The sequence below is a fragment of the Topomyia yanbarensis genome, chromosome 3, assembly GCF_030247195.1.
Source record: "Topomyia yanbarensis strain Yona2022 chromosome 3, ASM3024719v1, whole genome shotgun sequence".
Classification (NCBI taxonomy): Eukaryota; Metazoa; Arthropoda; class Insecta; order Diptera; family Culicidae; genus Topomyia; species Topomyia yanbarensis.
Window position 1 is genome coordinate 65,866,443 of NC_080672.1, and position 12,997 is coordinate 65,879,439.

The window sequence follows — 12,997 nt, forward strand, 5'->3', positions numbered from 1 at the left end:
GTTATCATACAGCTCTGCGAATTCTTCTGACATTTTGTTGTACTGTTCAGTGAATATGTAGCAGAAATTTAATATTGTGATACTTTTATCAGTTGGCTCAACTGCCCAGTTATAAAACTCTCGTGGAGTTGTTATGGTATTTCCAAAGCCGCGAGCAAGACTGGCTTTTTTGTCGTTCGCTTAAGAGTGCCACTAATAGCATCACAGGGTACTTTTCCAATGCCATTCTACGAATTAAGTACTTTGACTGGAATCTACACAAGCTTGCGAAGTTTTTCTTACTTTTGTATTGTGCTGCTGCTCCATAAGACATAAAATAAATTTTAGAAAAGTTTGTCAATTGTTTCACAAAATTTATCATTTTTGAGATGAACGACTGAACTGCAGTCTTCCAGTCGTCCAGTCTTCCAGTCTTCCAGCCTTCTAGTCCTCCAGTCCTCCAGTCTTCCAATCTTCCCCTATTCCAGTCTTCCACTCTTCCATTCTTCCTGACTTCCAGTCTTCCAGCCTTCCAGTTTTCCAGACCTCCAGTCTTCCAGTCTTATAGTCTTCCAGTCTTGCAGTCTTCCAGTCTTCCAGTCTTGCAGTCTTGCAGTCTTCCAGTCTTCCTGTCTTCCAGTCTTCCAGCCTTCCAGTTTTCCAGACTTCCAGTCTTCCAGTCTTCCAGTCTTACAGTCTTGCAGTCTTGCAGTCTTCCTGTCTTCCAGTCTTCCAGCCTTTCAGCCTTCCAGTCCTCCATTCTTCCAGTCTTCCAGTCTTCCAGTCTTCCAGTCTTCCAGTCTTCCAGTCTTCCAGTCTTCCAGTCTTCCAGTCTTCCAGTTTTCCAGTCTTCCAGTCTTCCAGTCTTCCAGTCTTCCAGCCTTCTAGTCCTCCAGTCTTCCAATCTTCCCCTATTCCAGTCTTCCACTCTTCCATTCTTCCTGACTTCCAGTCTTCCAGCCTTCCAGTTTTCCAGACCTCCAGTCTTCCAGTCTTATAGTCTTCCAGTCTTGCAGTCTTCCAGTCTTCCAGTCTTGCAGTCTTGCAGTCTTCCAGTCTTCCTGTCTTCCAGTCTTCCAGCCTTCCAGTTTTCCAGACTTCCAGTCTTCCAGTCTTCCAGTCTTACAGTCTTGCAGTCTTCCTGTCTTCCAGTCTTCCAGCCTTTCAGCCTTCCAGTCCTCCATTCTTCCAGTCTTCCAGTCTTCCAGTCTTCCAGTCTTGCAGTCTTCCAGTCTTCCAGTCTTCCAGTCTTCCAGTCTTCCAGTCTTCCAGTCTTCCAGTCTTCCAGTCTTCCAGTTTTCCAGTCTTCCAGTCTTCCAGTCTTTCAGTCTTCCAGTCTTTCAGTCTTCCAGTCTTCCAGTCTTCCAGTCTTCCAGTCTTCCAGTCTTCCATTCTTCCAGTCTTCCATTCTTCCAGTCTTCCATTCTTCCAGTCTTCCATTCTTCCAGTCTTCCAGTCTTCCAGTCTTCCAGTCTTCCAGTCTTCCAGTCTTCCAGTCTTCCAGTCTTCCAGTCTTCCAGTCTTCCAGTCTTCCAGTCTTCCAGTCTTGCAGTCTTCCAGTCTTGCAGTCTTGCAGTCTTCCAGTCTTGCAGTCTTCCAGTCTTGCAGTCTTCCAGTCTTCCAGTCTTCCAGTCTTCCAGTCTTTCAGTCTTCCAGCCTTCCAGTCTTCTAGTCTTCCAGTCCCCCAGTCTTCCAGTCTGCCAGTCCCCCAGTCTTCCAGTCTTCCAGTCCCCCAGTCTTCCAGTCTTCCAGTCTTCCAGTCTTCCAGTCTTCCAGTCTTGCAGTCTTCCAGTCTTGCAGTCTTCCAGTCTTCCAGCCTTCAAGTCTTCCAGTCTTGCAGTCTTCCAGTCTTCCAGTCTTCTAGTCTTCCAGTCTTCCAGGCTTCCAGTTTTCCAGTCTTCCAGTCTTCCAGTCTTCCAGTCTTTCAGTCTTCCAGTCTTCCAGTCTTCCAGTCTTCCAGTCTTCCAGTCTTCCATTCTTCCATTCTTCCAGTCTTCCATTCTTCCAGTCTTCCAGTCTTCCAGTCTTCCAGTCTTCCAGTCTTCCAGTCTTCCAGTCTTCCAGTCTTCCAGTCTTCCAGTCTTGCAGTCTTCCAGTCTTGCAGTCTTCCAGTCTTTCAGTCTTCCAGCCTTCCAGTCTTCTAGTCTTCCAGTCCCCCAGTCTTCCAGTCTTCCAGTCCCCCAGTCTTCCAGTCTTCCAGTCCCCCAGTCTTCCAGTCTTCCAGTCTTCCAGTCCCCCAGTCTTCCAGTCTTCCAGTCCCCCAGTCTTCCAGTCTTCCAGTCTTGCAGTCTTCCAGTCTTCCAGCCTTCAAGTCTTCCAGTCTTCCAGTCTTGCAGTCTTCCTCTCTTCCAGTCTTCCAGTCTTCTAGTCTTCCAGTCTTCTAGTCTTCCAGTCTTCCAGTCCTCCAGTTTTCCAGTCCTCCAGTTTTCCAGTCTTCATTCAATTTTGCTATGAATGTATAACAAATTCCTTACTGATACTTTTTGCATGTATCAGGCAACTAGCAGTTGGGAAATTGGATTCTGAGATGATTATGACTTTCATTGGTTGAGTTTTCGATAAAAATACACTCAAAAAAATTCAGTTTGAACAAGGAATTTTTTTTTAATTAAATTTTTTCCCTTAAAAGTGCTCAACTTGAATTTTTGACGGTAAGTAGGAAACATAATTATTTATCTTGGAGCACAATTTCATCAAAATCAAAGATGGGTTTTTTTGTAAATCGACATTAAATTTTTAAAATTGATTTTTTTCAGTGTAGGAGTCGATGAAAATTTTTTTCATTATTTTTATTCAAAAATTTGACTAATTTTGTGAAAATCACTCCTACAACATTTTTTGTAGGGTTTGTCATTTTGAAACCATAGCCATTTGAAAAAACAAAAATTGGTAAGAAACAGTTTGACCCTTTTCAAAAGACAGTCTGGATCATTTTTGGAAAAACAAAGTATGCAAAGTGGCTTTTTTGACAAAGTTCTCATGTACAGAAAGTTTCATTAAAATCTGAGAGTGTGCTGCCAACATTTGTTCGAGTTGGCACGAAATTCGTCCTAAATGAGATAGACTTCGGTCAAATATTAGAATTCTACTTTGAGGGGAAGTGGAGTAAATTGGTCATTGAAAAATGGTCCGAAGAAATAGGCCAAAATTTAAACTCTGGTTTAACTTGATGTATTAAGGACTAAAAGCATGTGGTGCAAACTTTTTGGGGTGTCTTGAAATTCGCGAAATATTACATTGCACAGCAGTCAGAATCCACAGTTTAGGAAGACAAAAAAGGTTGTAGCTAAACCTTACATTTTAGAGCTACGATGTCTTCAGGACAAATATTCAGTATCGAACAGGCCATCTCCAGATGTAGATAGTATTAGGGTAGCTCTTAATGTTAGGGTGTTTCAAAAATTATTTTCTGAATGTGGGGAGATAGTTGATGGATCGATATTCTAGTCCAGATAGTAGAGTCAGCTTTCTGGCGTCGGTAAAGAAGAAGTAGAATCCAGCTTCTACACTTACTAACAAATTCCTCCTCCCGTGGTACTTGTGGAGCGCGCAGTAGTAGTAAAGCTCAAAGCTCATCAGCAGTGCTCTCTTTACAAATGAACCACCTCGGTTATGCAACTAGTTTTTTCCGATCTTATTTTAATGCAAATAATTAAGCAGCCTTCATTTTGTTTTACTCTGAATTGCACATATTTGTCGTATGTAATTTTAAATGTTCTTTGATTTGAAGGCATTGTAAGGGAACACGTATCCGCCGGTTGATGCCAATGTAGCTGACATTTCTTTAGACTGAGCAAACTAATTTCTTTTGTTTGTTTGGAGTTTATTTGACCAACTAAGAAACTAATCCACTGGGAATTTAATGTGCGTGGGGAATACGCAGGATCTTGTCTGAGTGAATGATATGGCTTTTCGTGTTTCTTGATCCCACCGCTTTCAAGGAAAAATAGTTTTGAAATCCTTCTTGTACTAGAAAAAAAGTTGGGCATGAAAGGGTTAAGGGTGGCTTTTTCCAAAGATAGATTCCGACTCTGTCCAGGAATCAATCCGGGAACGGCGGATTCTTTTTGGCGTTTCTTCACATCCTTCGAGCATCGCTTTCCAGTGGGATTTTTCTACCTTGTTGAAAGTCCGGGAACATGTATCCAGTTCATGGAAATGAACGAGACATCAATAACTATCGTGGAATAACTTCATTGAGATATATCTCGGGCTGGTGATTATCGAATAACTTTAAGTAAAATGTGATTAATGTTGTGCGAATGTTAGGAGAATTTTACATTTTTCAAATTTTAGGGTCTGTTGGAACTAAACGAAGAAATAATTTTTAGACAAATTTTCAAATAAATCTAAGTACCCAATTTTGGACATGGGGCAAATGGTAATAGGAATTTTTGTGTTTTACAAATGTTAGGACAAGTTTTCAACTACTAGAACAAACTTTAGGAAAAGTTTTGGGACAAATTGTAGGACAAATTTAAGGTCAAATTTTGAGGTAAATTTAAGGAACATTTTGAATCTATAAACGCTATTTTCCAATCTCTGGATGTAATTGAGAAGAGGTTCTCCAAAATCTTAACACAAATCCTGGGATAAACTTTTGGACAAAATGAAGAGCAAATTGAAAGACAAGTTTTAGTTTAAACTTTGGGACAAACTTCAGGACAACTCAAATGTTGGCACAAGTTTTGCATAAAATTTAAGGACAATTCTTTTTCAATGCTTAGGACAAATTATAAGATTTTTTGGAAAAATTTTAGTTCCAATTTTTTAACAAATTTTATCATAAAAGTTTTATAAATTTTAGTGTTATATATTTTAAAACAAAATTCCAAACGAAGTTTAGGATAATTTTCGGATAAATTTAAGATCAAATTTTAGAACAAATTTCAGGATTTTTTTTTTGTTCGAGCAATATAACATATTAACATAAAGTTTAACGTCAAATTTTGAATAAATTTTTCATCAAGTTTTAAGACAAATGAATGAATTCCGGGTCAAATTTTTGGGCAAGCGTTTCATGAAGATGAGAAAAAATTTAGAACAACATTTAGGATGTATTATAAAACAAATCTTAGAATAAGTTTCGAGACAAATTGTTGGGCCTATTTGAGGGCAAATTGTGACATCAATTGGTTAACAGTTTTGCAAAGCCATTCTTCAAATTTTTGGACCAATCTTTAGGCCAAACAATTTCGGGACTAATCTTCTAATAACAATTAGAACAATTTTTAGGAAAATTTTAGGGAAAATCTTATAATAAACCCTAGCACAAATTTTATAAAAAACTTTAAGCATAAATTTTAGAACATGTTTTAGGACAAATAATTTCCAAATTTTAAGATATGCTTTTAATTGTTAGAATAAATTTCAGGATATTCTTAGAGAAAATGGTTGTACAAGTTTGAGGTAAATTTTTTGGATAAATTCCAGTACAATACTCTCTTTTACAGACCTTTCCTTCAATTTTCGGACGCATTTTAAAACAAATTTTAAGAAAAATTAAGGAACAAATCATAATACAAATCTTAGAATAAATTGAAGGACAAATGCTAAAGTTTAGGTTAAACTTTAGAGCAAATTTTTCAGGAGTAATTCTAGAAAAAGTAATATAAAAAAACTTAAATGAATGCTTTTAAGCAAATTTTAATGCAACTCTTAGCACCGATCTTTGGATATTGGGTCATTAGGCCGAAAGGTCTAATGAATTAAAAAGAACCAAATAGAGTAGTTGAAACTGAACACAAAATTTCAAACAATGAGCCGTTTTAAATAAAGGGTGAATTCCGGCGATTTTTTTAAATTTTAAATTTTCGTAATTTTGTTTTCGCTGCATATATGCGCTGTCTTTCACCATATATATTTTTAAAACTTTACCATTCGTTATCAATTTGTATTTGAAGCGTAATAGAATAAATAAACAAAGTGGTCGCCCAATCGCTTCAAGCTGCCGCTCCGTCGGATTTAAACTAATTCATAGCCCCTATATTTGAGTAATCCGGGCAAACGGGTGGATCAAAAGTTTGCTTGCGAGGGGCCGCCGCTTCCGACGGCTAGTCGGTGGTCTCCTTGCCTGGTGGACTATCAGCAACGTTGTACCGCTGACATCAACGCAAGAACTAGAGCAGTGCAGAGACCGACCTTACTGTACGTATACATATTTCAATAAGTTGTCGGTTTTAAAATTTCGTTACATCCCGAAATAATAATCCTGGTAATTATCTTATAAACATGACTGGATGGAAGCTCGTGATAAAAAGAAAGATATATGCACATAATTGAAAAGCATGCAAACCAAAAAATAATCGGCCAAGAATCCTCGAAAGCTCGGAAGGATAAGCTTCGACTTCTTTTCTCCCATTAAACATTCGTATTTTTTGGCCTCATACCCACCAGGCATGTGTATTCGACCTAATGGCTATTCGGGCTAATGACCATACGGCCCAATGTCTATTCGGCCCAGTGTCCATTCGGCCTAGTGTCCATTCGACCCAGTGTCCTTTCGGCCCAGCGTCCATTCGGCCCAGTGTCAATTCGGCCCAGTGTCCATTCGGCCCAGTGTCTATTCGGCCCAGTGTACATTCAGCCCAGTGTCCATTCGGGCCAGTATCCATTCCGCCCCATGTCCATTCGGCCCAGTGTCCATTCGGCACAGTGTCCATTCGGCCCAGTGTCCATTCGGCCCAGTGTCCATTCGGCCCAGTGTCTATTCGGCCCAGTGTCCATTCGGCCCCGTGTCCATTCGGAACAGTGTCCATTCGGCCCAGTGTCTATTCGGCCCAGTGTACATTCAGCCCAGTGTCCATTCGGGCCAGTATCCATTCCGCCCCATGTCCATTCGGCCCAGTGTCTATTCGGCCTAACGTCCATTTGGAGAAATCATGGAACGAATTTTAAGTCAAATTTTAGATTGAATCTTAAACGAGAATCCTCGAAAGCTCTAAAAGATAAGCTTCGACTTCTTTTCTCCCATCAAACATTCGGATTCTTGGCGTTCGGCCTAATGCCCACCCGTCATGTGCATTCGACCTACTGTCCATTTGACCTAATGAATATTCGGGCTAATGCCCATTCGGCCCAGTGTCCATTCGGCGAAATCTTGGGATGAATTTTAAGTCAAATTTTAGATTGAATCTTAGGAAAAAATTCTAGTATAAAAAAGATAAAAAATTAGTGAACGAAGTTGTAGAATAAATTTGTGAACAAATTTTAAGACAAATTTACGACTATTTGTCCTAAAAATAATCTAAAATTTACCAGGGTAAATTTTTGAGCACAATTAAGGAAACAATTTTGAGCACATTATTCACAAAGGTTTTAGAACAAATTTCAGGTCAATTTTCAAAAAAAAAAAAATTTAGAACAAAATTAAGGATAAATTTTCGAATAAATCGTAGACCAAGTCTTGAGACACATTACTGGACAAGTTTCAGGACAATTTTTTGGACAAAATTCACTGCCGATGGCGAATTTCGTAGGTAAATTCCACTTTACAAATTTCGGAAAAAGAATGGAAACAAATCAAATTTAAGGACACACTTTGGGTTAAATTTTAGAACATATTTGACGAAACTTTTTAGTTCAAATGATAAAAAAGTAAAATAAGTTTAAGTTTTAGGATAAATTTCTGAATAAGTTTCAGAACCAAATTTAAGATTTGTTTGAAAATTTTTCTAGAATAATCTATGATAAATTTTTCAACAAATATATGGACATAATTTAAACGTATTTTAAAGACAGATTTGGGTTCAATTTTGGAAAAAATCTAGGTCGAATTTTAGGACAACGTTTATATAACAATTTAAGGCAAATGTACGATAAGGTCAAATTATTACGAAGTTTGAGAAGATAAGTTTAGTCAAACTTTAGGACAATTATTCGACCTTAAGCCCCATTTTTTCAAATTGTTGTACCTAATGGTGAACAAATTAAAGAACAAATTTAAGGACAATTTTTTTTACAAATCTTAGAACAAATTTTGGCATAGATGTTTTTGCCAATTCTAGGACAATAATAGTTTCAAGCTTTACGATCAATGGTGTAACAATTTCAATGTCAAATTATAGAACAAATTATAGCGCAAATAAAACGACAAATAAAAAAAAAGTTTTAAAAGAAGTTTTGGAATAAACTTGCCAAATTTTAGATAATATTTAAGAATGTACCCTTAAACCCCTTTGGTCTAATTTTTAAGACAAATTTTAGGTCAAAACTTAGGACGGACCGATATTCTCTAAGCTCTAATCTGAAGTCCTATCAGCCAGCTAAAAAAAATAAATAAATAATTGTTCGGAAATCAGCCCCAATAAGACTTCAATTTGACTAGTATCGATGATCACGTACTGAAAATTTGCCGCGTCTGTTTTAATGAATCTGATTTCAAGATCCGTTATGGCTACAGCCATGGTTGGCTGTGTAGAGTTCAAATTGCTTTTGTTTAGAAAACATAGGATACTCTCGGTAGCCGGCTACCCAGAATTTAAAAAGAACCAAAACCTGAACCAGATCTTTTCTATTTTGAGTGATCGTGCACCCACAAACTACTACCTAATAAACCATGCTTTAAAGGTCGCATCGCTTGCTTGGAGTGAATCCCAGACCTTATACCCTTCCAAACCACCAACTCCGCGACGTCTAGAGAAGAGTCTGATGAGTCGTCCACCTTCCGTTAAGTAGATGGAGCATCAACACTTCCCGTCTACCTAATCCTTTATCCTTCCCCGTGAACGATGGAGATGGGGACGGCCGGTAATGATGGTTATCATGCTCTTGAGGTTTTAATATGGGTCGGATTGGTATGAATTTCTACTTACCACCTCCTAAGCAACTCTTATTACCTAATCAGAAGTCAAACATGATGAAGTCAGTGTCTGGATGTTGAACAGCGAATAACCTGCCGTGGGTAACATCCTTCATAACAGGGAGCATGAAACGTTGCGCTCAAACTGATATTATTTACACCGCCAATCGCTAAAATGGATAATTTTGGAATCAACATCAGGAACATCCCAAGGAAGCTACTTGAGATCGTTGATGTTTCTGTTTTACTTCAATGTCGTGTTTTTAGTGCAGAAGACTTTTCGCCGGTCCATCGCAGACGATTTCAAAATATTTCGTCTCATCATGCTCAATAGGGGATTGTAGTTTTTTCAAGAGGATGAATGTTTTGACGTTTCTTTGAAAAATTGTTGACGCCAACATATGCTGGGTTCCTGGCTTGGCTAGTTGCCAAAAATGACAGCGAACGCGCTTTAAGCAACGTTCACATTGCCAAGAGCCAATGTTGCTAACTCGACCTGAAATTTGTCGAATGCAAACAAACTTTATTTTGATGTGTTTAACTGGTACTCAGTTGATGAAGCGTTCGGATTTTATGGGCAAAATGATGCAAGGCGCAAGAAAAAGCGTGATTTCTTATACTTTGTTAATAACTATTTTAGATCCCACTTTTAAACAGTGTTGTACAGTTCATGTGGATGTCCACATGTGGATGTCCACAATCACCTTAAGCATTTGAAACGTAGCTAGTGCTACTAAATCCGAAGAGGTGCTCAATGTTTGAGTTCTCACGAAAGACCCTCCAAGCCCCCAGAATTTTTTATGATTATCGAAAACCTGAGAAGAAGTTCACCAGACACTTTGAGAGCAAACGGGTAAGGGTCGAATGTCCTGAGTTTTTACTCGCCTGGTATGGTCACCCTAATTATTACTATAGTACTATATTACCCACCCTAATTGTTCATATCATATTGATAAAAAAAATTCGATTAACATGTCAACATAACGATGCAATCGTAATAAAGTCTCTATCAGGGATATCTTGGCCCATATAGACACACTTTCACCTGCTCGGAGATTAATCCTTCATCATCGTGGCACAGACTGTTTGCGACACTAGCGCCCTTGGAAGGGTCAAAAGTGCAAAGAAAAATCGACCGAAGCCATAAACCACTCGTTTTCAGTAAACTGAAGAGAACGTAAATCAGTTAATTAATTCTGTATCCCAGTTTCGACTTACCTTGTACACTGTTCGATGTCCGACTTCCGGTTGCCGGCAAAATCTCCCCCCGTTGTTTAGACAGGCCAATGGACGATTTATATCGCAATATATTTCACCTGTTTACTTCTTTTAGCTGCTGCACCGATTTTCGCTTATTTGTTTGTTTGTTTGTAGTCAACTTGTTCACATTCACTTCAACCGGGATGGAGGAAAATATCACAACACTTCCTCTCGAACTACTTCCCCTAGGGCAAGATCCAGTTTCACGTTTACGTTTATTTATGCCCTCCTTCGTGAATGCTGCCAATTACTCTGTTTTATTGGAAAGTGGCGAACATTGATCAAGTGCTCCACCCTTGGACTGACTGGAACACTCTCGGCCATCAGCCGACCGGACGCAATATCCAATAGCTTTCTTAGATCTAACTCTCGTACCGAGCTAACAGACGCTGCCGACGTTCCCACGCATGCAGAAGCGGGAACTTCCTTTTCCCTTCAACTAGCGATATCAATTTCGTTCGAGGCGGCAAAAAAAGTGAAACACCATCCACACACTCACCGGCTCGGCGATTTATGGGTGCTATTTTTATCACTTTTCACTTCCACCGTCCGGTTTTTTGGTTTCCTGCCCTTATCACATCCGCCACCCCTTCCAGCGCAACGGAAACCCGATGGCACTCTTTGATTTTCTCCCCCTACTCTTCACCGGATTCGTGAGCAGAAAACGTCGGCGGAAGGCGGACACAATGCTGTTTTTATCCTTTTATCACATTAATGCTGGTCCTCGGCCGCATCCACCACAACGAAACAACAGACAACTTTGATCTTTTTTTTCTTCTTTCTCTCTCTCTCCCGCTTGGTAGTGGTCACTCGTTGGAGGGCGATTAGTCGGGTCGGGGTGGATGAAATTTTTCTCTACATACGTGTATATCACTTCGGCGCTTTCGGCGACAGGTAATCTATTACACTTTACTCGGGAATGTAATTGTTGGTATCACTTTCGCATGCTATGCAAATTCAAAAGGCAGGTTTGCACGTGTGGAACTGCAAATCGATTTCGGAATGGTATCTACTGTTTTAACTTCAAATGAAGACACTGGTCAGCGACTGTTTTTGGGTATTAAAAAGTGTGATTTTTTCTCGGTTCTGAAAAAATAAACAAAATATTTTGCATTAGCGAAGTTGTATTATCTGGTGTATTTTCATTCGCCTAGCATGATGATATAATTAAAATGTTTGTGCTGAACAGCGTGGGTTCAATTTGGTACAGTTTTCCTATTATGTTTTTGAAGTGCAATAATATTGTGCACATTAACTAGCTTTCTACTTCTGTCAGTTAACAGTCGCTTGATGTAGTAAGCATTATCTCGAAGACAAACGAACCGTTCTCTTTTAATCTTGCATCCATAAGTGAATTTGAAAAAATCGTTTTGACTCTTAAATACTCACTAATAATACTAATAATACTAATAACGTCCAACATACTAAACAAAACAGAAAGTTTCGTTTGGCAAAGCAACCTAAAACATTTGGTTGTGTGCTGGAATCAAAATCCCTTGTATATTGAAGATGATAAAATAAAGGTACGACTACACGATTTAGCTCCACGTGAGTCAATTTTGAAAATCCATGTCACTATAAGTATAAATAAAATCTTTCACCTGATAGTAGGAGAAACTTCTTCCTAGGTAATCCCAACGGTGATCTTGTGGTGAGAATGCAGGTCGAAAGACCTATTCCATCCTACCTTTCTACACAGTTCAAAACAAATGGAACAATAATTACATAAACCACGCTATACACGCTTCAAGGGCTGATTCCTACGTGCCCGTTCTGCTATTATGGGACACACTATGGAAAACTCTGTGCGAAAGCGAAGGAAAAGACATCTGCTGCAATCAAACCTAAACACCCAGTAAAGTTCAGCCGGAAATGAACCGAAATTCTGGCTGGTTCTAGTTCGTATTCCGGCTCCATTGACACAACCGATTCTAGTTAGAATCGGTTGTGTCAATGGAGCCGGAATGCGAACTGGATCCAGCCAGAATTCCAGTTCATTTCCGGCTGAACTTTACTGGGCAGTAGCTGATATACACGCAGCAACGCACAAACACCCATCGAAAACCGTTCCTAAGTTCTATATACCAACAAACAGAATTACCAACGAACAAGCAGATATCAAATAAGATGAGTAAACAAAGATTTGTATCTATTATCACAGATATATTTAGTAATTTTGGTCACACAACTTTTGATAAATTATGAGAAAGAATCGGTAGCCAAAATTACTAAACATTATATGACGACAAATTGCTCGCAGATTTCTACTGATTTTTGTAAAAAAAATTAGACCACATCGATTGTTTTTGGATTTTCACACAGATTTTGACACATTTTTCCATTCTGAACATCACTAATTGTAAAAAGATTATTTTTGGATAAATACAGATTTCAATGTGGCATCCATTGTACATAGTCGCAGGGCCATAGAGAGAAAATACGGGCCTGGGGGGTCCACCCCACCACTGTATATTGCCCGTGTACCAAAAAGTTAAATCCATTCGAGTTCACTTTGAAAAGAGCCATTTTTGTTAATAGTATTAGTAAAACTAAAGAAATGGAAAGATTAAAAATCTAGTGGTTACAAAAATTAAAAATATTATCTGAACGGAAGTCAATTGTCAAAAAATGTATAATCGGGAAAACCCAAACCAGAGCCTGTAAAAAAATGATAAAAGACAACAGTAAACTAGACAAAGAAATTGCAAAGATTAAAGAAGTCGAACATTTTTGAATAAATGATGAAAATAATCAAAAATCGGTAAAAGTAGGAAAAATTTGAGAATCAATGAAAATGAAAAAAACTACTAAAAAGAGTACGAGCAATAATATAAAAAATGTATAAAACTGAAAAGCTCGATAAATCGAAAATAATAAAATATATTTGACATTAATAACATGAAATATTTAAAGCAATAGAAAAAGTGAATAAAATGTTAAAAATGCATAAAAGTAGAG

At 38.4% G+C, this 12,997-nt stretch overlaps 1 protein-coding gene across 1 annotated transcript in view; it reads right to left on the minus strand.

The window, feature by feature from the left end:
• Window positions 1-10,401, minus strand: part of LOC131691334 (uncharacterized) — a 283,328-nt gene extending 272,927 nt beyond the window's left edge. The window contains exon 1 of the mRNA XM_058977646.1: window positions 9,998-10,401. The gene's annotated coding sequence lies outside the window, so the exon portion shown is untranslated. The remainder of the gene's footprint in view (window positions 1-9,997) is intronic.
• Window positions 10,402-12,997: the final 2,596 nt, after the last annotated feature.